Raw genomic sequence first — 26,014 nt, forward strand, 5'->3', positions numbered from 1 at the left:
CTAAAACCAAGGTAACTGGTCAGAATCATGTGGCTAAAACCGGGCTGCATTTTTGAGAGACTGGTCCTGTTGAGAGACTACCGTTGTTTTGCTCACTAGCGCCAGTGCGGCTGGCTCCAGTATACAGTAGGTGTTTCAGCCACTCTTTTCAATGTAAGTCAATGGTAACAATACGGTGAAAAGTCAGTAATTTTTTCCCACTAGAAAATCTTGTCGCAATAGTTGTTTTTCTTTGTCTAATGTCTCCCCACATTCCAATTTGTTAAGTTATTGTTTTATTTGGATGAGCCTGTAATATTTTGTGGATGAATCAGGGACAGTACAGTATCTCACACAGTTACTGGATGTCTGAACTTCATGCCCATGTGAGGGCCCCCCTTTTCCTATGGCACAGTCTCTGGGCTCCAATTTGTACATGGCGGCACACACAAACTGCACTTCCCAGGCTTCAAAACGCTTCTCACCAAATCCATAGAGAGTCAGTGGGTGACATCACAGTGACTTGGTCCATATTTTTTATACAGTCTATGGTTGGAAGAAAAACCAGCACGCAGATTTCCCCTCCCGGACCGGAGTCGTGCACCCCTGAGCTACACTGTTGGTCTATCCATTTCTCCTGTCCCCTCTCACAGTACTGGCGGGACGCTGAGGTCCCCATGGGGCGGGCGGTCACCCCTTCTTATTCCCCCGAAACACAGCAAGCGGTGACCCGTACTGTAGAGCTGAGACCCCAATCCTGTGATCCCCCGATTGGCTTTAATGTACCATGAAAAGAAAGCTGTTAGAAACAGACTTTTTCTCACAAAAAGATAATTGTGTGATATTAAATTTAAAAAACAGACAACAAAACATAAACACATGATATATGACTCAAAATAATTCCAGGGCATTATTACAAAATCCATGAATATATTAATTTCTGTGCGTCCATGAGTTGTTTTTTTTTATGTTAACAACAGTGCATAAACTCTTGTGAATACAATATAGAAATACTGGATAATATCAGTGACTGAAAGAACTTCTTTTTCCTGCAATGTGCTCTAATTTTCACGGTTTACTTGTGACAAGCTTCTGCATCCTGTACATGTATCATGTGTGTGCCTTCACCATCTGCTGAACTCAGTGTTTTTAATTAACACTGTCCTATCCTAATTTGGCATGCTTTCACCTAACACTGTACAGCTCTGTCTCATAGCAGTCCTGGGACTTCACTAAATTAAAAATGGATGGAGCTGTCCGAAGAGATAAGTTCAGATTTACTAAATTAAACCAATCATTTTGTTTTCCACTTGAAAGCAATCTCTTTTGATTGATTCATACATTACATTACATTTATTTGGCAGACACTTGTCTGCCAAATAAATGTTCAATGAGTGCATGCCGGAGGCTATTGGAACAACTACAAAAACACAGTTCTGATGTACAATACTCATCATGTAGCAGTTATTCATAACCGTGAACACATTAAGTACAGTTCACACAGTAAGCAAAAACTAGGTCAGAAAGTTGTGGTAAGTCAAACTAGGAGGCATGACAATGAGCTACAACATCAAAATAATGATACAAGTGCAATATAAGTGCTGGATGAAGGTACATGTGTAACATGAAAATAAGCTGCTGCCAGACTTGTCTGCAACCTTCATAAAATCTCACACATCACTCCCCTGCTGAGGTCGCTCCACTGGGTACCAGTTGCCGCCGGGACCAGGTTCAAAGTCCTGACCCTCGCCTACACTGCAGCCAAAAGGACAGCCCCCGCCTACCTGCAGGACATGACTCAGTCCTACACGCCAGCTGGACCACTCCGCTCTGCTGCAGCAGGGCGACTTTCGCTCCCTGCCGTCCGGGTGAATGGTTCTCACTCGTCCCTACCACAGAGCTTCTCCACCCTAGCTTATGATCACTGTGTAAACTGGACCTAAATGTAATAGTTAATGCAAGAAAGATCACTGTTGCCGCTCCCACTGTAGTATTTCAAGTAACAAAAAAAGATCATAGCCACTTTCCACTTGAAGTCCCACAGTCAAAAAGATGACTGTTTAATGAATTTATAATTGAATTTCAGCTGTAACATGGCACAATGGTAATGTTCTCCATTTACTATTTTTTGTGCATCTCATTATTTTTTTTTCCTACTCTAATCTAGGGTTGTATGTAGTCTAATTGTCCATGCAAGTCTGAAACAATTCTATTCCCTCTATAGTGGAATAACATTACCATTGTGCCACGTTACAGCTGAAATTCAATTATAAATTCATTAAACAGTCGTCTTTTTGACTGGTTATGACTTTTTGTTATTTGCAGTGCTGCTTTTCTAAGTGGCAGGGGCTTCCAGAAAAGCAATGAATGGGTAACCGTATCTCTTCTACAATGGCAGAGACATTTTAGAATAGTGACCTGTCACATTGATGGCTCTGGCTATTCTAGTGCAATAGATTTACATATGCATTGAATTTTTTTTTTAAATCCTACTTCTACAATGTCACATGGCATAAGCATTGATTTAATTCATTGGGTTCAAATGTTTTTGTTCTTCAAAAATGTATTTCATGACTAGGCTCCTCAGATCTTAGCAATTAAATGATCTAACCATCTGGATGCATGATTAAGCACATGACCAGTAGCTATACCAACTGCAACAGGAAGTGTACTTGTCTTGTTGGCAAGTTAAATGGGCCAACATAAATTAGCTAATAATGATGCTCGCTAGATGCTGTTGCCCTCAGTGTGTGTGCTGGGTTGCATGTGAGCAGTGGTGAGTGTGGTAGTGAAGGGTTTGTGGTAGTTTGCGGCAGTTTCATGGTACTTTGTGCATTTCTCATCAATGCCAGAACACCTGATCTAAAGCCCAAACGTCTGCAAATCTGCAGCATCTGGATTCCCTGCTGGAAAGCATAATCTCAGCTGGAACGATAGCCTTTTATCTTTCAGGTTCAAATGCATTTGCTTCCAAACAGAATATGGGTTTTAACTGAGACTGCACTGACATGCGCCCGGAGCTAGCTGACAGAATGTGTTTATTTATTTATTTATTATTTATTTATTCATTCATTCATTCATTCATTTGTTTGTTTATTTATCCTTTTGATATTGACCTAAACATGTGATCCGTTATTCAGCACGCTACAATAATGAATTACTGTTGTGTGATCTTTCCATCATATGCTTGGTAAGCTGCACGCTATGAACCAGTCAGGTTCACACTCGGCTTTTTTTGTCGGTTTTATCTCAAAATGGCGGTAAGCTGTTCTCTCTGTGACTATTATGGCCATTACGCAGAGCATTTAGCAGGAGAGCACTAGCTTGCCTACATGTGAGGTTCCTGCGCGCTGGCCCGTAGTCTCCTCTCCCGCAGTCACGACCGTTATATAACAGGGCTGTCCTTAGCAACCATAGGTCCCTTTGACTTAGGGTTGCCAAGGACAGACAAAAATTCATTTACAGACTAACAGCAAATTATTTCAATCATTTACTCAGACCGGACATCGTATTGTCCACTCGGGACCAAGAGCTGGACCTCTACGAACAATTTGAAAATTGGACCCTTCGGTTGAAAAACCAGACTTCTGGCAACCACACTTTGATGCCTCGCCATCACAAAGATTACATACATGCAAACAGCTGAGACATGCATTAAGAATCAAAAGAATGCCAGTGTTTTGAGGATGGAAGGCCAGCCCAGTGCAAGGCTCCTCTCTACCACAAACCTTTCTTCTCCTCAGTACCAAAAACCGCAATTTCACAAGCCGAAGCAAAGATACTGCCTTTAACTTTATTGCTTCACTGAAGTTCACATACGCAGGCTTGAGTTTGTACTATATGCTAACTCATTGACCTATTTAATGACTAGCTCGGTGAAATGAAAATGCTAATGCGTTAGCACCCTCCTGCACAGTCGGTTGCTTGTCCTAGTCAGCGCACTAAAGCTTCGATATCAATAGCTTGCGTCCTCTCCTCTTGCCACGCAACCTAGAGTGCTCACACCTCCTTCTACGTTGTCTTTTCTCAATGTAAATCCACACCGCTTCAATATTACATCTCACACTAGCTTTGCTGATAGCTATGGTTTATGATTGACATTTTTTTTTAAAATGCTGTACATCACCATAGGCTTCTCAGATAATTTATTACAGAGGGTACAATTGCTGGGCATGTCGGCTTTGGCTTACAAATTATGCACGTTAGAAAACAGTGCCTACTCCTCAGCGTAGAAGTGTAACTTATTAGTTTTTAAATTTTATTATTAATTGGATATTGCTTTAGCTGAAAGGACACTGCAAGAAGTGAAGGCTTTGGGCGCCACAAATCACTTGTCTAGTATTCAACATTCTGGAGGCATCGCATTAAACTAATGAGATAATAACCCAAATGGCTATTATTAGCTATTTATGAAATGCATAGAAGACTGTGAAACTGGGAGGTAAAACTGATGACCATGGAAGAGAACGGCGTATTAACTGGTATTGCTAGTTACCAGACTTGCGTCTTCGTTGGAGACGCAGTGAAAGGAAATGAGACAGAGAGAGAGAGAGAGAGAGAGAGAGAGGTCCCTACTGTGCACAAACCCTTGTTCTATTTCTTAAACATCTTTTCTCACTAAAAAAGAAGAAATAAAATGACATGGAGGATGATCCACAGCTGTGTGGACTGGAGCTACTTAAGAATGCAGTGTGTGTATCAACTGTCACCACCCAATGAACTGTACTCAACTTTGTTTTGTTTCTCTGGGCTTCCATTCTTATATAAACATATTACTGTAAAATTATAAATGCATGCATGTCTGTAAAATGACATGAGTGTGGGAGCAAGTATCAATTTGTAAGTTTAGGAGAGAGTGTGTCTGTGTGATATTTTCAGTGACTTGCCAAATTTAAGAGCTGTGGTTTCCATGGCAACCTCCCAAGATGTGACACTGTCCATATTTGGCCTGGGCTGTTCACATTTAAAAATGCACTTGTATGGCCTTGCACTAAATGAACTATTATGGTACTGAGTAAAGGCGGAAAACTCATTTACAGTCCCATCATGCAATGCAAATGCTGTTTTGTCCCTTTCATTAAGAATTACTTTAAATGACCACAGCTGGTTGAGTGGTGAGAATAAGTTGGTAAATCTACCATAAATAATCATGGAAATGTTATCAAGAGGGCTATACACACACAACAGTGTAGATATTCACTACAGTTCATAGCAGTTAATGTGCTAATTAATCACACTTTATCAGTTTGTTATCAAAGGCAATGATGCATTTTTTAGCTTGTTCCTTTAACAAAACAATACACCAGCAGTCATTTGTGAAGGACCTTTTTTTTTGTTTTTTGTAATGAATTTTTGAGGATATCTGATGATATTCACAGAGACACAGGAGATAATTCTGCAACGGTGACAGAAAGTGTCACTCGTTAAGGAGACAATGTAAACAGACGCAGCCTCTAATTATTGCCAGGAAACTAGTCCCTGCAGCTAATTACCACTCAACTCCCATAGCAAGCTGAACCTCTCAAACCTCTGTCAGATCTGCTTTTTATTTTCCCTCTTCTGTTGTCTCCCCCCAACCCCCCCCCCCCTTTTTTTTGTGAATTGGTTCAGTTCTGCTGTTGCTGTTTAAGTGCTGTTTTTTTGTGTATTATCTGTGGAAATTCAAATGAGGTTTATTCCCTCTTTCTCAGATCACTGTCGCTTGAGGTATTATTGCCTGAATAGCCCTTATGAAAGGGAGAAAAGATTACAGGGATTCAATATAGCCATGAATTATTGAGAGTATTCGCCGGCTCGCTTGCTCTAACTTTCTTGTGCCCGCACGTTGTTGCTGCCGACCAAAACTACATTTTGTGTAATGCACACACAAGAATAATAGCGACCATGTCTAGTTCTACTTTTTTTTACATAATGGTCTAAGGAAAAAATGGCACAGTTCTCAGATCGATGAATGGAAAATGGTCTTTATTAAAATAACAACAGCAACCGAGCTTCAGCACGAAGAAAAAAAACACTCAACCAGCCCTGGGTTCAGTGGAGTCAATCTGAATCTGAACCCAGGCCCTGTCCATTGCCCCCTTCTTATAGGTTTCTGATTTTGATTTTTATTTAGCACAATTAAAATATAAAACAGAAACAGAAGAGATTTAAAAAACAGTGAAATAGTGCAGGGAGAGGCAAGAAACCCAAGGGGCTTATACAAGGCCTCACCCTAAATAAAGCGCAAACTCAACAAAAACACAAAAATAGATTCTCAAGCTTTGATCAGGACTGGTGAGCTGGACAAATACACAGGATGGAGTGAATCTGTGACCCCTCTCAATTAGGCCATATTGTATTGACAGTCCTGCTGATTGAATCAGCAAGCCTTTGACTTGAGTAATTCCTGATCCCTCATTCCCGGTTTCTATTAATGACTGTGTACTAACTGTATTGCAGTCATGATAAGATCGAGGGAATATGTGGCCAGTGGACAGAATGGCACCAGAGACAGATATTTCTCACAGTGACGGGCTAGTTTTGTGCAGGTATAGCGCTGTATAATGATACTCATAAAGTTGCAGTGGTTTTAATGCTGGTGAATGGTCCTGTTCAACAGCTGGGATTGCCTGAAATGTGGCCCCCATAATGAGTCAGAAGTCCATCTATGTGACCTTCAGAGACCCCAAAGTGGGCCAGTGATTGACAGAATGCAATGTGAAGGTATTGAGATTATTTCCAAAAAAAAAAAAAAACCCAAAAAACCCCTATAGTCTGTGATTATGATTGACACACAGGGCTGTATTCTCTCAGACTTATTGTTCGCTCTTTTTTTTTCATTACTGAAGGCACATTTGTCATTTTCGCCTGTACTTTACTGTGTGCGGTGTTCTCACTGCCTCCGATGTCCAGTCTGGAGCAAATGCTTGTACACACTGGCAGCTGGTTAGCCGCGTATGAGGAGCCATTCATCTCCATCACAAGTATCGGGTCCGACCCAAGCAGCAAGCATTATGCGGTGCAGAAGCCGGGGAAAACATCAGGGAGATGGAAAGTCAATGGTGGGAGAGCATGCGGGAATACGTCAATTTGCAAAGTGACACGTTCCGTGGCAGCCATTTTAATTTCAGAGCAGTCATTGCCTTTTACTCGGCTGATACATCACGGGCCTGGTAACTGCCAGCCTCCGGCCCCTGTAGCCTTCTCATACCAAACTGCTAGAGCGTAGCAGGGGCTGGGCTTTGTAGGCACTGGGACGGGAGACCAAAGAAAACTAAGTTGACGTTGAAAGAGTTGACGGCCCAGTAGGGGGCAGTCTTTCACCTAGACCTGAAGATAAACCCGGTGCCCCAGCTCAGTGATGGGGAAGTGTGCTGTAGAGCGTTCAGTCCTACGGATGAGACGCTAAACTACGGTCCTCACTCTCTGTGGTACTTCTGTTATGGGTATGGGAGCTAACCCCAGTGTCCCAGTAAAAAAATTAATTAACAAATAAAATAAATATTGGCCTTTTCATCCGCATCCTTTCCATCCCATATCCCTGGTCGGGACGACACTATGATGTCCACAGCTTATAAAAAATGCATTTATCCTTTGAATTTTTAAAATTATCGGACTGGTCTTTTAACATGAAAATGGCACCCTTTTAAAAAAGGAAAAGAAAATCATTAGGCGTGTGTTAAGAAATGCCATAATGGAATGAATAATGATCGCGCACAAAAGGCCACAATGGACGAGCGTATTGCGAAAGGAATTATATATTAAGCCAATCTCTGCGACAGGAGGTGTGAGGAAGTAGGAGGCGAAAATGGCATATTGAAATTAACCTCACAGTTTTCAGCCCCTACCCACCTATAAAAATAAAATTACATTAAAAAATCGACGAGAAAAGGTTTGAAATGAAGCGGACAAATAAGCTGCATAAAATGATGCCATTTTTAGCATGGAAAAGTAATAGTTGCTAGCAAATCTTACACAAAATTAGGACCTATCACTAGACCTGTGAGTTAGACTACGTTAGCAAATGCATACAGGAAGCAAGAGGGCTCTCTGCTGAGACACATACACAGTAAATACACCCATGCGATTGCTCTAGACCAGTGGTGCCCAATCTTATCCTAAAAGGGCTATTGTGGGTGCAGGATTTCATTTTAGCCCTGCGCTACGACATCTGATTCAACTAATTGACTAATCGCGGTCATCAATCGAGACCTTGCAAAGGAGAATCAGGTGTGTCAGGGTGGGGCTAAAACAGAAACCTGCTTCCACCTTGTTCAGATTAGACTGGACACCCCTGCTCTACACAGAGCAGAAAGACAGACCCAGGGTCACCTTTGGCTGGAGAAGTGAACCTCTTGGCCCTGCTATTGTGAAGAATCCAGTGGCATGTTCACTTGGCTAACAAGAATAACTGAGCACCTCCTCATCGCACATAAAAATGAGCAAAGCACAAGATTATAGATGAGGACATTATTGCTCACTGTCATCCGTCCACCTGTCCATTCATCCATTTGCTATACCTGCTTATTCCTGGTCAGGGTCCCGGGGCGGCTGGAGCCTATCCCAGCATGCAGTGGGCGAGAGGCAGGAATACACCCAGGACAGTCCATCGCAGGGCACACACGCCGTTCACTCGCACAGTCATACCCAGGGGCAGTTTAGACTCTCCAGTTAACCTAACCTGCATGTCTTTGGTGTGGGAGGAAACTGGAATACCTGGAGGAAACTCATACAGACATGGGGAGAATACAAACTCCACACTGAAAGGCCCTGGCCAGAAAATTATTATTTTTTTATTATTGTTTTTTTTTTTTTTTTTTACCCAAAGGCAGGCCATAACTCATATTAACATGTCTTACAAATTAATTCTACTGAATTTGCACTTATTTATTACCAAAACAGAAATTGGTCATGTTGTATCACAGGTTATGTACTGTGTACTGGCAACAACACATTTGATAAAGATTTAAAATTTATTCAAAGGCAATACATAAATAACAGGAATGACGAGAAATAGCCTGTATTTCTGTGGCACAGCAGAGATAATTTCATGAAGGATTGCAGCTACATATCTCTGATGGGTTGCTTTTGTTACTTTTTAATGAGATAGTTTAACCTGCATTGGTCTATTGGAAGAAAAAAGATAGTATCCAGTCCATAAAGATGTGATAGGCTGCTGACTGAATGGAATTCAGCTTTATCATGGAATTAGCTTTCCTCAAGAGTTCCTCTTAATCTATTGATATTATGTTTCTGTGAAGACGTTTATTAAGCGGCAGCCTCAGCATAAACATGGCAGATAAGATTTGGAATCTTATATTCCAATCACCGTGGCAACCAAATCAGCAAAATGTAATCAAAACAATCTTGAGCAGCGTTTTCATTCCAGTGCTTTCTGTGAGTTTCCATGTTGTTGTCTGTCGCGTTGGAGCTGAGCAATAGCCTTTTTCATTTATTAGTTGTTTTTTTTTCCCCTCCAGAAGCTTTCAAATGTACAATGAATGTGTATTAGCTGATTTCAATTGTTAATGAAACTAGCACTGGCTCAGAACTTGAACCAATTAAACGAGAGAAGAAACAGATGTCACTGTTCCACCCAACAGAGAAGGATGCCGTGTTTGTTATTCACATGCAGATTGAAGTTTGTTGTTGAGCAGACACCAGTGTAATTGTGTTCTTACCCAGGGGGGAGCCACACCGAGCACGTCTTTAAAGAGCCGCTTGCTTCCTTCAGAGTCAGCTGATTTTGTAAATGACTCAGTGAAACGAAAGTTTCCGTGCCCTGAATGTAAATGCCGTGCGTGTGTCATTTGAGTGGGTTCATCCAATCAGCCTCCGCCAAGAAGGGAGAGACATTCATTCAGTGACATCACAAGGCACGGTTAAGGTTCAAATGGGAATAAAGGTAAAGGGAACCAACGGCTGACACGCGCGCATATGCTTGTGGTGTTTCATGAACAAAAACCGGAGAGGAAGACAAAGAGCGTCGCAGAATATATGCAGAGGAAATGTGTTAAAACAACATGGCTACAGTCCCATCCATCAATGGCTGTCTATGGGCTCCAGCCAGGCAGGAAATGGCTGCTAAATAATAGAAACCTGTACTGGGGTACAACCGTAGCTACTCAGCCTTTGATTAATTATACAGCTCTGTGGTGCAGCCCATCAAGGTCTGTTGCCATTTCAAAGCGAAGTCTGCCAAAACAAAAGTTTGATAAAATCACCTGTTGTAGTGGTGTGAAGCAGATGCTGGTTGTAATAATGGCCTAATGGGGCCATGTCACTCCTGAAGAGAGCCCAAAGGTCACGTGACCCACGTCCGCCCACTGCTCCTTTTGTCATGTTTGTTTGGTCGTGCTAGTGACACAAACACGCTTGACAATATTTGATTTTCCAATCTGTGATTAGATTCGCTGCCAACATTAATTGAAACCCTCACGGGGTATAGTATAGTATAAATATTCAAGTGGCTTGCTCTCCTGTTCACAGTTGACAATATGAGGTCATTCCAGCAACAGAGTATACATGTGCTAATGCTCTTTGCTTTCCATCAGCACAAAAACAGGGGAGTCCTCTTACTAGGCCCCAGCAGAAATCTTCATAAGTGCTATGTTATGAGGTTGAAAAGATGAACAACACAAAACAGAGGACATTAGCTAAGTAAACTAGGACCACTCAGCGATGTAAAAGTGATTGAGTGGTTGGCAGGTACACAGATGCTTATATGGAGCCTTAGTCATTCAGCAGCCCAAAATGACACAAAATCAATAATAGCTTGCTAGCAACTCAAAAATAAATAAATAAATATATAAATGAATAAATTGTATTTCTAGAAAAAGGAGTTCTGTGAACAGATGCTGTAAGGCATTGCATTAGGAGCATTTGCCGATTTTGACCTTGGACCTGCCGTCAGCAGACTGGGAAGCGATGAGCTCTCACAGGGGTGTGGGGCATTTGGCAGCCCTGTGACTGCACCTCACTGGATATCAAGCTGTACTCCACTACAGTGGCCGCTAGGGATAAGGAAGCAGGGATAAGGCAGGTGTGATGTCGCCTTACCCTGCAGGGACTTTGGAAGCAAGTATCCGCCGATTGCTGTTTGCGTTGTTCTACCTGCTGTTGGCTGAGCTCCTCTCTGGTTTCTGTTCAAAAGTTGGTGACCAGTGAGCGCTTCTTCTTCCTCATCCTAGATGTTGAATTACAGCATTGCATTTTGTTATCGCAATGACACTGCCATTGTAGACTACGAGAGCACTGTTGAGTTTTTGAATGGATAAATTATCTAATGCATAAGTGTTGCTGACATATGAACTTCATTATGAAGGAATGGGCCACACCACTGATTTTCATTTCCAGCTGCCAGGAGAGTGAAGTGCAGTATATTACCTGTAACCTTGCCTATTAATGCCACCGGGTTTTACATGCAAGAGAGGACATCATTTCCATCACAAGCATGCGGTATAAACTGCAGTGCTGAATGAAATGAACGAGGGAATGCACGACTTGCTGACCTACCGGGGAAAACACGTCCGGTAGATTAGCGCATTCGGAGAACCATAAATCATAAATCCCACTCAGTGTTGAACATCCTCTCTGGCAAACATGTTAGATCGTCGGTTGCGTTTCTAGGAAAAGCATCATGTTTGTTTTCCCTAGCTCTGCTCGACAACCATCTGCCTCTCTTCCGCTCGGAGAAAGCGGCTCGTCCACGCGACTGAAACCACCAATCCCCCCCAAAAAAGAAACAAAAATAAAATAATCAGTCGGCCTTCGGTGTGAATGTTAACCATTCTATAAATCTGACTGTGGGCATTTTGAAGCTAAATGTTAGGCTTGGTGGCCGTTCCTTTCTTAAGAGGCTTGCTTAAGAGGCTGTCAGGGTTCTGTTACAGGAATTGGCTCAGAAAGCTTTGCGGCCAAATAAATATCTGTGACCTTCAGAGTGTTGCCAAGCATGAATGAGGATCTGTTCTACAAATTAGAAAGCAAGGGCAGTAGAGAGTGCTATCTGGGGTTATTCCAGTGTATTTCAGTGAACTCCATATTTATGTATTTGTATATTTACTTCTCATATGCAATAGTTGATGGCGATTCAAAGATCCAGTTACATAAAGAATTTATACCGTGGCTCAAATAAATACTCAATCCTGATTGTTTGACAGCCATGCATTATATTTATGTATGAGCATGGTAATCTGGGCCTCTGGATTTACAGTTCTAAATCACTATGCGAAAAAGTTTCAAATTCTCAGTTTAGGCATCCCAAAATAAAAGGAAATGCAACCATAGCAACGGGTTGATTCACAAAACCATTAGCTAAGGTAAAATATGGTGATTAAAAAGCGTTTTTATCCAGCGAATATCTTAGTTGCGACACATTGCATCCACCTAAGCTTTTTTGTGGTCAGGGGTACAGTATTTATTAAGTCTAGATTCTGGTAATATTAACATAGCATAATCATGTGGATTAGAGTAAATGACAGAGCTGACTGTCTGCTCACAGCATCAGAAGCTAAATACCAATAGTTAATGTGTACTTCGTTTTTCATTGTTAATGTCTTTTTCTTAATGTCTTTTCTATTTTCTTATGATTTTGATAACTGATAGCAATAGACAACTCTATAGAATCTCTAGTGCCGTCTACTGTTACCAGAGGAACTAGCTGGTAGCTGGTGTACATAATGGTTTTAGTTTTCCACTTAAATATAAGTTTTATTAAGATTTTTATATGCACTTTAATTGTTGCCATGGTAAAAGAGATATAAACTTTACTCTATCCCGGTGCATTTTCAAGAATATATGCCACTTCAGGGCAGTTAATAGCCCGAGGCTTTCAAATTGTACATCTTTCTCACCACACACAGGATTAAACATGGGGAGAATCTGTCATAGATTTTTGGTTGTCTTCATGAAAGTTAACAAAAAAAAAAAGTCAGAAGCTTCTAGAAGGTTCCCCAGCCGAATCCTGCGACGGGCTTGTGATGCGGCTTCATGTAGAACAAGGGCGGCGCTAATTAATTCTAACCAGCCAGCCAGCCTGGAGGCAAACAGAATAAACACATAAACAGAATATCAGCAATAACACGGCCTGGGCCGGGTTTGATATCGGGAGCTAATTCCGTCGGCTCAGGGAAGGAGGCTTGCCGCGCGTTAGCGCATCGGGTCTGGGGAGATCGGGGGAGGATAAAGCCAGATGAACGATAACCCTGGCAGGCATAGCTAGACTAATCTTGCCTCCAGGATAAAGAGTGCATTTATTTATTTATTTATTTAGTGCATTTATTCAGTGCATTCATTTAGTGTATTTATTTGCAATTTTTGTGTGTGGTGTTTCTGTGGACGTGTGTGTGTGTGCGTGCATGTGTGTGTGGACGTGTGTGTACAGGTGTGCGTGTGTGTGGGTGTGGGTGTGCGTGAGAGCATTTGAGAGTCAGTGAAAGTAAAGTGGTGGAAGTGCTCTGCAGTAGTCGTTGGATAGGTGTGGAAGGGGGGGGTGTTGGGGGGTGCAGATGGGGACAAGTGTAGCTGCAGGCCATGGGCTGCGGAGAGGAAGGTAGGGTTTGTCATCCTCTCTGATTATCACTCACCCCCAGGTCCCTGGCACACGGAGGGTGCCCAAGGGAGGAGAGGAACTTCTCAAACATTTTGCACCTCATACCCCTGCCTGCTCAACAATCACCCCCCCCCCCACTCACACCTCCACCCTCCCGCTTTATTGTGCACACACAAAAACAAGACCTCGGGACCGATTGCCACAACATCTGAAGCTTACAGGAAAAGAAATGCTCCTTCGTTTAGCGCTGTGCTAATTAGGCAATCTGATGAGTCTGGTTCACACTGCTATTTTGGGCTGCAGAGAGGGAGCGGTGGTTTTGTGACGGCGGGGGGGGGGGGGGGGGTGGGGGGTACGGGGCGGGGCAGGTGAGCGCGCTGCGATTGGAGGCTTTTGTGAGTTGCCGTGGGGATTGGAACGCCGAGCCCGAAACTCGATCTCCCGCTGAGGAGAAAGTGGACTCCCCACCTGGCCGTCGCCGCGGGTCCAGGTGCTCTTAAAATGCAGGCCGCCGCTCCCTCTTAACTGCCGAGCCGCGGGGACACCGCCGCGTGGCCCTCGAAAAGTATTCAGGTGACTCTCAAACGAGCCGTTTCTGCTGGCGTAGCTCCTAACGAAGACGGCGGAAGGGAAAGCGAAGGGAAGATTCAGCACAGAAACGAGCAGCGCTCGCCGACCCGGCTGCGGCCCGACCGAACCGCAGCGTGCGCCGCTGCATACTGCATTAGCCGTAACTGAAACAATAACGCGCCGTGATTAATGCACGGTTTATGGAACGCAGAGTATTCATTTCTTCCAGGTTGTCGATAATTCTGCGCCAACACCGCTCATCGGCTTGCAGACAGAAACGTTTCTGCGATTCCCCCAGCACTGAGAGGCGACGCAGTCAAATTACACCGAAAACACTTTTCTCATCCTTTCAATAAAAAAAAAAAATAGATGTATCCAGGTCCCTTTTTTTTCTTTCTTCTCCATCACCGTAACCGGCGTGATACGGAGACCATGACTATCGCAGGTGCGGGCGGACGGCGAGGCCCAGCCAGACAAAGGTGCAGCGAGGAGCGCATTCATTCACAAGAGCGAGCGCTTCCACACAAGGGCGTGCTCGCCCTCCCGGCTGCTCAAGGCCGTCTCAGCCAATGAGGAGCAGCGGAAGCCTTAGACGTGAAAAGAGAATGAAGACGCTTTCTCCCTCTCGAACGCGTTCGCTCCTGAACAAGGTTAGCAGGGAACAGCGCATTGATAGCGGACAGACACAGTGCAAACACCGATCATACCTTTTTGTTCTGACGGGTGAAAGCACGGATCTAACAAACCTATTAAGGCTTTCATAAGAGGCCTATGCTTTTTCCCCCCATATTTATTGATGATTTATTTTTTTCTGACACAGTGACTCGGCACAGATGATGAACGCTTTTTAGATCCTGTGCTTCCAGGACAGGGGTGTCAGACTAAATTCCCAGGGGGCCACAGTGTCTGCACGTTTTTGCGGTGTCCTTCAATCAGCTGTTAATTAAGGCTTTGGGAACAAGGTGTGTGGACTCTTTAGCCAATCAGTGACTGTGATGAGCCACTGGTGCCGAAACACTCTAACAAACCAGCAGACACTGTGGCTTTTAGGACTGGAGTTAAACCAGCAGACACTGTGGCTTTTAGGACTGGAGTTAAACCTGCAGACCCTGTGGCTTTTAGGACTGGAGTTAAACCTGCAGACCCTGTGGCTTTTAGGACTGGAGTTAAACCTGCAGACCCTGCAGCCCTCCAAGGCTGGAGTCAAACCTGCAGATGCTGCGGCCCTCCAGGGCTGGAGTTTGACACCTGTGTTCTAGGGTGTCTTACTTTCCTTTGCACCTGCTACGGTGTGCAACATTATGCTGTCAGTTTTAATAAGTGCTGTCGGTTTTAAATGAAAGAATTTGCTATGTAGCTTATTGTAAAGCTAAAATGTGAGCTCAGGGATTTCCACCATAATATTAATATTTTTAGTTTGTTCTGTCTGGATACAACCCCAGACTTCCATAAACGCCCAGCCCCCACCCTCTTAAACACAGACGCTTCCTGTTGTAAATATCGTGTTCTGTTGGGCGTGGCATCGACAGCGAACAACAGCACGCCGCGCACACCTACCGGAGCTGCTCTCCTCGGTTTTCACGAGATTGCTCATGTGTTAACATGGCTGGGGCCAGACGTGATGCCACACAAGGCCATAAATAAATCTGACATATGTTTAGCAGCGTGATAACACCCAGCGCCGTCCTCTGGGGCCAAGAAAGAAAAAAAAATAAATAAATAAATAACGGTGAAAATAAAACCGAGATGAGACGGGAACCAAAGTTGTGGAATGGCATGAAATAGCGCCTCTGGTTATTGGCTGTTTCTCTAATGTTTCTGGCGCATTAGACAGCAGGCCGTGTGCCTGTGGAGCCCCACGGGGGGAAGGGAGCTTTATTGCGAGTGAACCGGTGGTTGTGAGGCGATAAAGACGTCTCCCACAGATGGGCCATTCCAGTGGTTCGGTTGTTTTTAACGACGAGAGCATCGTACCGCAAACAGTCAAAAGTTCTTTTGTCGGTGTCTTTATTACTTATTCATCTTCTTAATACTAGCGAGTTGTTTTTTTTTTCTTCTTCTTCTGATGCTTCTTCTGCATAAACGTGAAACAAAAACACATATGCGGCTCTGTGTAGTTTAAATAGCTTGTGCCCAATTAGGCAATATGGCTGGAACTGTTGTCCCCCCCCCCTAAATAACAACCATTAAAACAGCCGTTTCCAAATTGCCAGTTTGTCAGAAAAGCCGGAATTGTGCTTTTAATAGTACTTTTGTGTGCATGCACACGTTCGTACAAAAAAATGATGTTCTGTGTGTGTTTGTGTGTGTCTGTATGCATGCGTGTGTGTGTGTGAGGGTATGTGTGAGTGTGTGTCTGTGTGTGTGGGTGCGTGTGTGTGTGTGTGTGCGTGCGCACATGTGTGTGTACCAATGCAATACCTGTGTCTGTGTGTGTGCATGTGTGTGCGTACCTGCATGGTCATTAACCAGAAGCACACCCGTTTAATTATGTACAGTACGTATTAATTTTGTTTCCCTTTATATTATCCTTTCCGCATGTCCCAAGCCTTTGGGGCACTACCTATTAAGATAAATGTGTCTTCCTTATAATTGTTAAGTGGATTTTGAATACGCTGGCCCTTTATGAATTTGTTACCGGATATCTTTGAGGACTAGGCACATATTATGATAGCACAATTAAGACTTTGCATTGGTATTGTGTGACTGCTCTGGAGTATATAGTATCTGTATCCGTGTTTCTATCTGTATTCAGATCAGGGTGTTCTGTTCATCAGGAGAAACGTTAAAAGGCTTTTTTGTGCACATTGTTCCATTTTCAATTCTATATTTTCCATGGTAATCTCGTCTGCCGATTATGCTGGTCAACTTGAGGAAGAAAACAAATATCTGTATTCAACACATTATCTGTGCATTTATGAATAAGAATTTGGGTTTGGATTCCACCACCAGAGTCAGCTGAATGCTGTGTTTTACATACTTTTGTGAAATACTGTACCTTTGAAAGCGATAAAGCAGGGATGGGGGGAAGTCTGGATGGGCATTTAAAATGAGGGATTTTTGAGGAATAGCATGTAAGGATTAAAAAAAAAGGAAAACAGAATGAGCTCTGAATCTCAGTACCAGTAACCTTCTCATGCGGTCATGTGATCTGCAGTGTGTTGACCTCTACACAGAATCCTTCAAGGAATTCCTGAAGAATGCAATGGTTCTGTGCACAAGGTTCTATTTGTAGGATTGTGTCTATCACTGTATCTTGATATTTACTCTGTGCAGGGAAGGGGGGGGTTGGTACCCCTTGCTTTGCCCTGCCCCCACCCCTCTTCCAAACCCGCGGATGTAGAGAAATGTGAGCACTGGAGTGGGGTGCAGCGGTGCATTCTGGGACATATAGTCTTTTAAAAATATATATATTATTCCCTGTGTGAGGTAATGGTGAGGAGAGGCAGTCCTCAGCCTGTCTGCCTCCTGCTGCTCCCACCAGCCAATGATGGAGTCCTAATGCCAGGGTTGCCTACGCAAGGTGATTAAGGGACACAGGACTCCAACAGCGCAAAACAACACGTCAGCAGAGCCCCGGGTGCGAAGGACCCCCCCCAGAGGAGGGATAAGGAGGGGGCTGTCCATCTTGTGCCCAACTGGAACTGCAGTCTGGAAATGCACTCAAAACTGCCAATGCCTCTTTCACTCTGTATGATTTGATTATAATTGTATACAATTAACAAAGTGTGCTACTGATTTAAAAAAAAAACTAAATTTCATCTGTCTCTGGGTCACTTAGCGTCTCTTGTACAGTGATTGGTTCAATAATACAAACATAACATTTTACAGGTAATAATGCAGACGTGCTCCATAGACTGCGGAACACATGCTGTGGTGCCACCAGAGATTTGGGGCCTCAGGAAGAAATCTCACATCGGGCCCTACCGCTCTGAATAATATGTTCTAATATTTTTTGAGGGCCCCTGTGAGCCAGGGCCCTTGTAATAGTCTTCACCCCGCCCCTGCATTCACGTCTGTGCTTATTCTTACTCGGCGAGGGTGAGTTGAACTCCAGTAGCACTGGGAGTGCCCGTCCAGTTGAATGCTGTGGCATTAATGGAACATTTAATTTCCCCATACCCCACCCTGTCTGAGTTCAGCAGGGAGGTGGAGACTTATGGGAAGGAAATGTCACCTCGGTGCTGGCTGACAGAGGGCCCACTTACGCAGAAATTTCGGGCAGTCGATGTTACAGTGTCGCTATCAGGCGCGCTAGAACATTCCGCCCGGTACTCTTCCCGGGCCGCTGTGTGCGAACGGGCCAATCGCGGGCCAGCGCCACCGCCGCGGACGGACAGGACAGCTGGCAGAGGAGAGGTGACACGCAGATAAGAGTCCCTGATGTTGAGGCAAATGGTTTTTGTCACCGCCGGGCGACGAGGGACGGAGCGCAGGCGGGAAGGGTTTTTGAAAAGGCCACATCAAGCGGCGAGCTCACGCCGTTCGCAGGCTCCGCAGCGTCGCTCCGTTCCCATTGGCTGATGAGTTAATTACGTGTCAGCTCCCATTTTGGCAGGCAGCCCTTTTAATGTGTCCAAAACATCCACCCCAAAGTTCCAGTCAGGTGCAGAGGTGCTGCAAATGAGGGGAACTGGTTACTTTTTTTATTTTTTTTATCACTTTCTGCTTTTTTTTCTCTCTCTCTCTCTCACCCTTCAACTGTGAAAACCTGTGATGAATTAGCTTATTACGCTTGCAACTACCAGATTGTTCTTTCCTCCCTTCTTTGAATTTCAATCCATTAATGCTCATGCAACTGGATGTGATTCCGTCTATTAATTTCACACCTGTCAAAAAAAGAAAAAAAAAAGAAAAAGACAGACTGCGGAAGCCGACTCTCTCTCCTGACGCTCAGCTGCACAACATGGCAGGAAATACCGCGGTTGGCTGAGGAGGGACAGGGGCTGCAGACTCCAGCCTGGCTGCGCTGCTGACTCCGGCCCGGATCGGCTGTGAAACGCTCATCATTCACAATCGGATTCCCGTCTAATGCGGGGCAGCATATGATAATCATTCTGAGGCCTGTCAGCTTCCCTCGGACTGGGTCAACAGCCCGATTAATTCAAGGGCCCAGCCTGTTACTCTCGTATTATAGCGTGGCAGGGGATGGCCACGATCTGGTTTAAGCTGGGTACGTGAATCTGGTTAGGGACCTGGTGCGAATCTCACACTCCAACGGCCATTCCTTTCACTGTATGGATCTGATTACCAGGAGGAGGCGCAATTTCTTTTTGTCTAAAAAGCATGCAACGTCGTCTCTACGACTTAGAGTCATTTGAATGAGAGAAGAAATATTTTCAGTCGGTGTTAAGAAACGTTTAAAGTTTAGTATGAAATTAAAGGGAAGCGACGTGCCCACTCATTCCTCAGTGAGTTACTGCAGGCGCAGTGCGAGCTCTTCCCCCCGGGCCTTGCCCCTGATGATGTTTCCTCCTGAAACGCTGGCACCTCCTGCTCGCGTTCCGCTCTTCCCACCTGCTGGAGGCTCCCGCGCAGTGACTGCTCCTGAATGCCGTCGTCGGATCTGAGAGGCGTTCTTTGTGTGCTTCCGCGCGCGTGCCGATGGCGTGCGAGAGCGCCGCGGCCGCGCCCCGTCAGGCCCTCTGGAGCCAGCTGTGAAGGGGTGGGAGGAGCCTGCGGGAGCGCGTCGACTGTGGGGTTCAATACAGCCAGACACTCAGCTCTGTGTGTGTGTGTGTGTGTGTGCGTGTGCTGTGTTTGTGTGCGTGTGTGTGTTTTGTGTATGTGTGTGTGCCTGCATGTATGTATGTGTGTGTGTGTGCGTGTGTGTGTGCGCGTGTGCGTGTGCCGGTGTGGGTGTATGTGCACGTATGCATGCGAATGTGTGTGTGTGTGTGTGTGCTTGAGTGTGTGTGTGCGTGCATGCGTGTATGTATGTGTGTGTGTGTTTTGCACGTATGCGTGTGAATGTGTTTGTGTGTGTGAGAGTGTGTGTTTGTGTGCGTATGTGTGTATGCATACATTTTGTGTGTGTTTGTGCAGGCGTGTGTCTGCATGCGTGTCTGTGTTTTTTCTGTTTTTATTCATCACAGACAGATGACTGATGTCTAAACAGAATGGTATGAAACACAAGCTTTGATTATATTAAGCTGCTGCTAATATTGCTCTGCAACAGATTTAACATGTTTTTTTAAATAACTGTCATGGTTGTTCCATAGAGCCTACATTTATAGCTCCTCTATCACACATGCTGACGATTACAGTCATCTTCTTAATGTGATGTGATACAGGTTTCAGCTAATGAACCTCACAAGGAACTCATTAGTGCCTTGTTAAATTTTGCGTACGCTTGTGTGTCTGCATTTAATGATTTTTTTTTTTTTATAACTGTTTCTTTTTTTTAACCAAATCTTTCCTGGTTGCTTGAAAAATGATGCATACTCTGGCACACAGAAATGATGAAGGAAAGTCATCAATATGCTAGCTTTAAGAACATGACTGGACCCGTGTGTATGGGGTCATGGCAGTGTTCTTATTTCAATGAGCGCATTCTTAATTCAACATTATTTGTGACCTGCTGCCAAAATAAGTCATTTCATGATTTAAAAAAAAAAAAAAAATTAATTCTTAACATTAATTACATTACATATATACATTACATGGATGATTGGTATGTATTTTCAAATGTCGGAGTGGAACTAGGCTTTCTCATATTTCCTGTAAGGGCACTTGAAACGAGTGTAGAATTCAGCATTTCCAGTGCATCCTTGGTTTGTGTGGAATGGCAGTGCATGTGAAAGTAGCATACCTGTTCAGATGCCAAGTTGGATTATTTATTTAGTCATTTATTGGAGGGGCATTCCAACCACAGCAACAACAACAATAATAACAACTACTCTGGCAAGGGGGCTGACATAGGAAGTAAAATAATGGAGGTGTATGGGCCCCAGTGAATTATGGGTAGAGCTAGTTGTCTCTGAAACACAGGTCCACAGTGGCCCGGGAGAAGGCAAGCCTGCTGTCAATCAGAGATCATGAGACCGATTGTGAGGAGTGCAAAGCCACATTGGCTGGGGATGTAGAAGCTGGAAATATGCAGCCAGGGAATCACTGTCTGTGCAGATATGGAATAAAGAAATGTACTATTGCAGGCAGAAAATAGTGGCAAAAATAAACTGAAGATCCTTGGATCCAGATTACTGCTTCATAAACTGTACCCTTATCGTCCATCCTTTCTGACATTTTTAAGAACTTTTTTTTTGGGGGGGGGAAAATAGACAAAAATCCAAGTGGTTCAAATCCAAGAGCAAAATGGGCTTGTTAAGCTTGAAGGAAAAGAAAGAACGGAACCAGTGGTCTTAATTTGTTCAGGTAGCCTGGTGCTTTTTAGATACTGGGACGGATCCAGTGTGAGCTGAACCCTTTCAATCGCTCACTCAGGCTACTGAGTGGGCAGAGTCAAGCTGTGCGGATGACTGGCAGCTCTCGACTGTCCCTCGGTTTCCAGCTGTTTCACATCAGAAGAAATGGACAGAAAGGCTCCGGAATGGCTTTTCAGGCAGCCAATGAGAATGAGTCTTTCCAGACCCCCCCCCCACCCCCCTTCCCTTTCCGTGAGCTCTTCCATTTTGCCATTTTGGCAGCTTTTACGTTGGCTGAGCCCATGCTTTTGCCAGTAGCACTTTTGCGGTAGCACTTCTGGAAGCGGATATACATGACTCTGTCAGAGGTCACGCACTGGCTCTATCGGCTTCTCATGGTGCGGTAGACTCCGAGTGTAGCGCAGTGGGTAAGGAACTGGGCTTGTAACCGAAAGGTCGCAAGTTCGATTCCCGGGTAGGACACTGCCGTTGTACCCTTGAGCAAGGTGCTTAACCGAAATTGCTTCAGTATATATCCAGCTGTATAAATGGATACAATGTAAAATGCTATGTAAAAGTTGTGTAAGTCGCTCTGGATAAGAGCGTCTGCTAAATGCCTGTAATGTAATGTAATGTAAAAAAAAAAAAAAAAAAACGTAGCAGGTGCTTGTGTTTGTTCCACTGCTGAACAATGTCAATAATGCTTTTTGTTTCTCCGAGTGATGGTGTCCAATGTGAGTCGCCTGTAATTACAGGTCTCTCAAAGAGGTAGACGGGAGGGAGCAGGTTTGTTTTTCGATGTGAGGGTGTGCATATATTACTGCACTGCGTCTCCCGCCTCCGGGCCACGGCCCTGTATTTCCATGGGCTAATGCCATGGAGGTCTGTGGAAGCAACATCAATCAAGGTTTCGCTAACTGAGTGTGTCTGCGGGGTCAGCTGTGGTTTATGAATTGATGCGCAGCATTTCTTATCCAAGTTCTACCATCTTTCCCCTTATGTTGCCTTACAAGTTAATAGTTTGTGGAATTCATGTATTTTTTTCTTTTTACCATTTCTGGCAAAAAAATATTCATGCACTAAGACTAAATTCAGTACATTAAATAGCATGTGTATGGTATTTAAAAACTGCAAAGGAGTTTGTACATTCATATTTTGATATATAATTACTAAATACATACAGTATGTTTCTGACTGGAGTGGCAGAGCTATTCTGCCTCAAGCATAATAATATTTATTGAAACGTGTGTTGCTTTCTGAAAATTAGTTTATCAAAATAATTTATTTATTTGTTGCAGTGGTATATATAGCCATGGGAAATGGCAGTTAGTTCGCAGATAGTTCTCTCTCCTGTGACAGTATCCTGAAGCATTGTTTTCACCTAGATCACTTGAAGTGGAAAAAGAACAACACTTCAGGAGGGAAATATCCACTTTTTAAGTAGAGCTCTTTAAGAAATCGACTTCCAATTTTCTATGAAAAAGTTAACTCAATAATTTTTTATGAAAAAATATTTAAAACTATATTTATTTCCAATACTTTACGCTAGCTCTCAAAAAGTAGATGTATTTTATGGACTTAAAATTAATAACTTATGTTTGCTTGCTTATTAACTGAACTCATATTTTAGTTTAGAATATGACTTTGACCCTGTCTGTAATTGCTGATTTGAGGTTGTGTTGATGTACTCTTGGCCTAGAAACTGAATGGGGAAAAAAGTAAGGAAAATCTATGACTGAAAAACAAAGTCCCTATTGCCCTACATGGCAATGGTTGCGGTCAGCGAGGTACAGGTTGGGAAGCAAGGCTAATTTGGGCAGTACGGCTGAATGTGCTGCTAGTGATGTCTTTGGCAGTGACTGGGCTAGTGGCGTTTTCACAGATCAGTGTGTGGGCGGGCATTTGGAGCCAATGTTCCGTACAAGTCGCTATTTGCAAAGTAACTGTTTCTTCCCAGAGATGTGTGACGTGCTGCTATGCCCGTCGTAACCTCAGAGAGAGCTTATTACAATTGGGAATATTCTAATCAAAATGGGATTTAGCCAAAGGGGTTAACAACAAAGCACAAAAAAAAAGACTGAGGTAAACTTTGATTTTCAACCAATCAGATGTCTCCCTAAATTCACCCCTTTCATGCATTTCAAGCTTCAAATGAAAGCCAGTCAACACCCATCACCGTCGGCCATAATTTGCACTTGACTCTTGTCAGTGTGCTCGAGAGTGGGGTCGTCAGCTAACCATGTCATTGTAAAAATTGCACTCATTGACGGCCAAAAACCTACAATCTTCATTATTTCCTTTTTTGTTATTGGTTTCGCTTTTGCCGCTGCTGCCGGTGTTGTAGATGTTGTTGAACATCACATACATACACAAGTTCCTACCATGTCAATAAATAAGATGTGTGACTGGGGCATTGCCCTGTAATGTATGTACACATTTATATACAAATCTGCCAGAGCAGATTAGGGGATTCGATCCCTCAACATGGCAATTTCTGTTCGGTGGTCACTGTCCCTCTCTCTTTTTCCCCTTTCTGCTTTCCTCCAGCCCAAATAAGGCAAAATAAATGGAAGGTGGATGGGCTGTCTGCTCTTCTTAATACAAAAAGAAGAAAGAAAAAAAGGGGTTGTACCCATTATAGGAGTAGACACACACCACACTACAAACACACTTTCTTCCTCAAAAGACTTAGACTTTCAACCGTGTATTTAGTCTATATTGGCAAATAAATGAACAATTAGACAAATAAAAAATATATAAATTAATAAACATCTCTTGAATATATGATTTACTTGTTTGCTATCTTCAACCTCAAGCCAAGATCTTTCCTTTGACTGACATTTCTTATAATCAGTTTCATACTATGTTGTTTGCTGAGCGTAAACAATTTTTTCAGGATATAAAAAAAGCACTTGCTTTCATGTAGAGATTTTTCTATGCACAACAATAGCCTCCGGTTTATACTGGTACTTTTGATATTGAAGAGAAAACAAGAGGTTTGGAGGAAAATGAGAACAAGCACAGCACCAAAAAATAGACCTTCTAAGGATTCATCGCATCGTAAATGATGTGATGTGACACTCCCACTGACATATGACTCAGCTTTTTGTGGTCATTTGATGTCTTTTACTTTTTGTAAAGATGTAATTCTTTTTTACAAGACTTAATCTTGATTAAAATGTACATTTTAGGAAAAATGTCCAGCAACCTGAATAAAATAAATAAATAAATGGTTTTCAAATTTGTATTTTCAGTTGTGCTGTTTCTTTTGGCTGTGCCAAATACACTGTGCCAAATTCATTTTCCTCAAGGAGTGATGACTGTAACTGTCTCTAGTGGTGTTTTCCTACCTGTGAAATGAACTTTTGTAAGCCGTGTGGGCTGAAAGCGTCTGCTAATTGATTACATTGTAAACAGCAATGCAGCTGCAGTGCACCCGAGAATCAGCGATTATTCACACACACACACAAACACACACGCATACACACACACACACGCCCAGGCACACACACACACACACACATACACGCACGCACGTGCACACGCCCAGGAACACACACACGCACACACACACGCGGACACACACACGCACAAACACACGCACGCACACACACACATAAATATGGGGGCACACACACAGGGGCCTGAAACACATGTTCAATTGGATTCAGATCGGGTGAATGACTTTGCCAGTCAAGAATTGTCCGGTTTTTGGCTTTGAAAAACTCCATTGTTGCTTTAATAATGTGCCTGGGATCATTGTCTTGCTGTAGGATGAAACGCTGACCAATGACTTTTAAGCAGATTGAGCAGATAAGATGCTTCTGTACACTTCAGGAATTCATTCTACTGAAGCCATCAGCCGTTGCATCATCAATGAAGACAAGTGAGCCAGTACCTTTGGCTGCCACACATACCCAAACCATAAGATATAAGCAGTACGCTTTAATAAAAACAATACCATTTAACCACTTGTGGATTATTTGATTGCAAATCGAAAATTGAGTACACAGCCAAATCAGGAAGAAAAACAAATTACACCTTTGTCCCAAACATTATGGAGTTCACTGTATATACATACACACATATGAGTAACCTGGTTGCTACAACAGTATATGTGGTCGTAAAGTATCAGTTGTGCAAGAGGTCAGCAGCAGATGATGTCATAGTGTAAATTAGTGCATGCAGCACATGTTTGGTATACTTCCTGGAGCACTAGCACTGTAGATTCCAAGGGCAAGACCAGAGAGAGGCAGCTCTGTGGTACCTGAGTTTGAGATGATCCTTAAAGATGGCATGGGTTCCATCAGCCAAAAGCCCTTCTTCAGCCTTGAAATGCAAGGTGTTTTAAAATGCATTGAATCCTGTGCTCTCTAGCAGTGGTAAAACCGGTCCTCTGACAGATGGTCGCTGAATGTCTCTATTCATGCAAGACAGAGCTTCACCTTTGTTTTTACCCGTGCGTTTTATACGACTATCTTATGCGACAGGACGCAGCATTGTGATCTGAGTTTTGATATTCTTTTGTCCCCTCCCCAGGTAAGCGTGTTTCCTGTCTGTTACCAAACCA

At 43.5% G+C, this 26,014-nt stretch overlaps 1 protein-coding gene across 8 annotated transcripts in view; it reads left to right on the forward strand.

Moving 5' to 3' along the window:
- cadm2b (cell adhesion molecule 2b) overlaps nt 1-26,014 on the forward strand; it is a 326,778-nt gene that overhangs the window by 132,899 nt on the left and 167,865 nt on the right. The window lies entirely within an intron of this gene.

The sequence above is a fragment of the Anguilla rostrata genome, chromosome 12, assembly GCF_018555375.3.
Source record: "Anguilla rostrata isolate EN2019 chromosome 12, ASM1855537v3, whole genome shotgun sequence".
NCBI classification, from domain to species: Eukaryota; Metazoa; Chordata; class Actinopteri; order Anguilliformes; family Anguillidae; genus Anguilla; species Anguilla rostrata.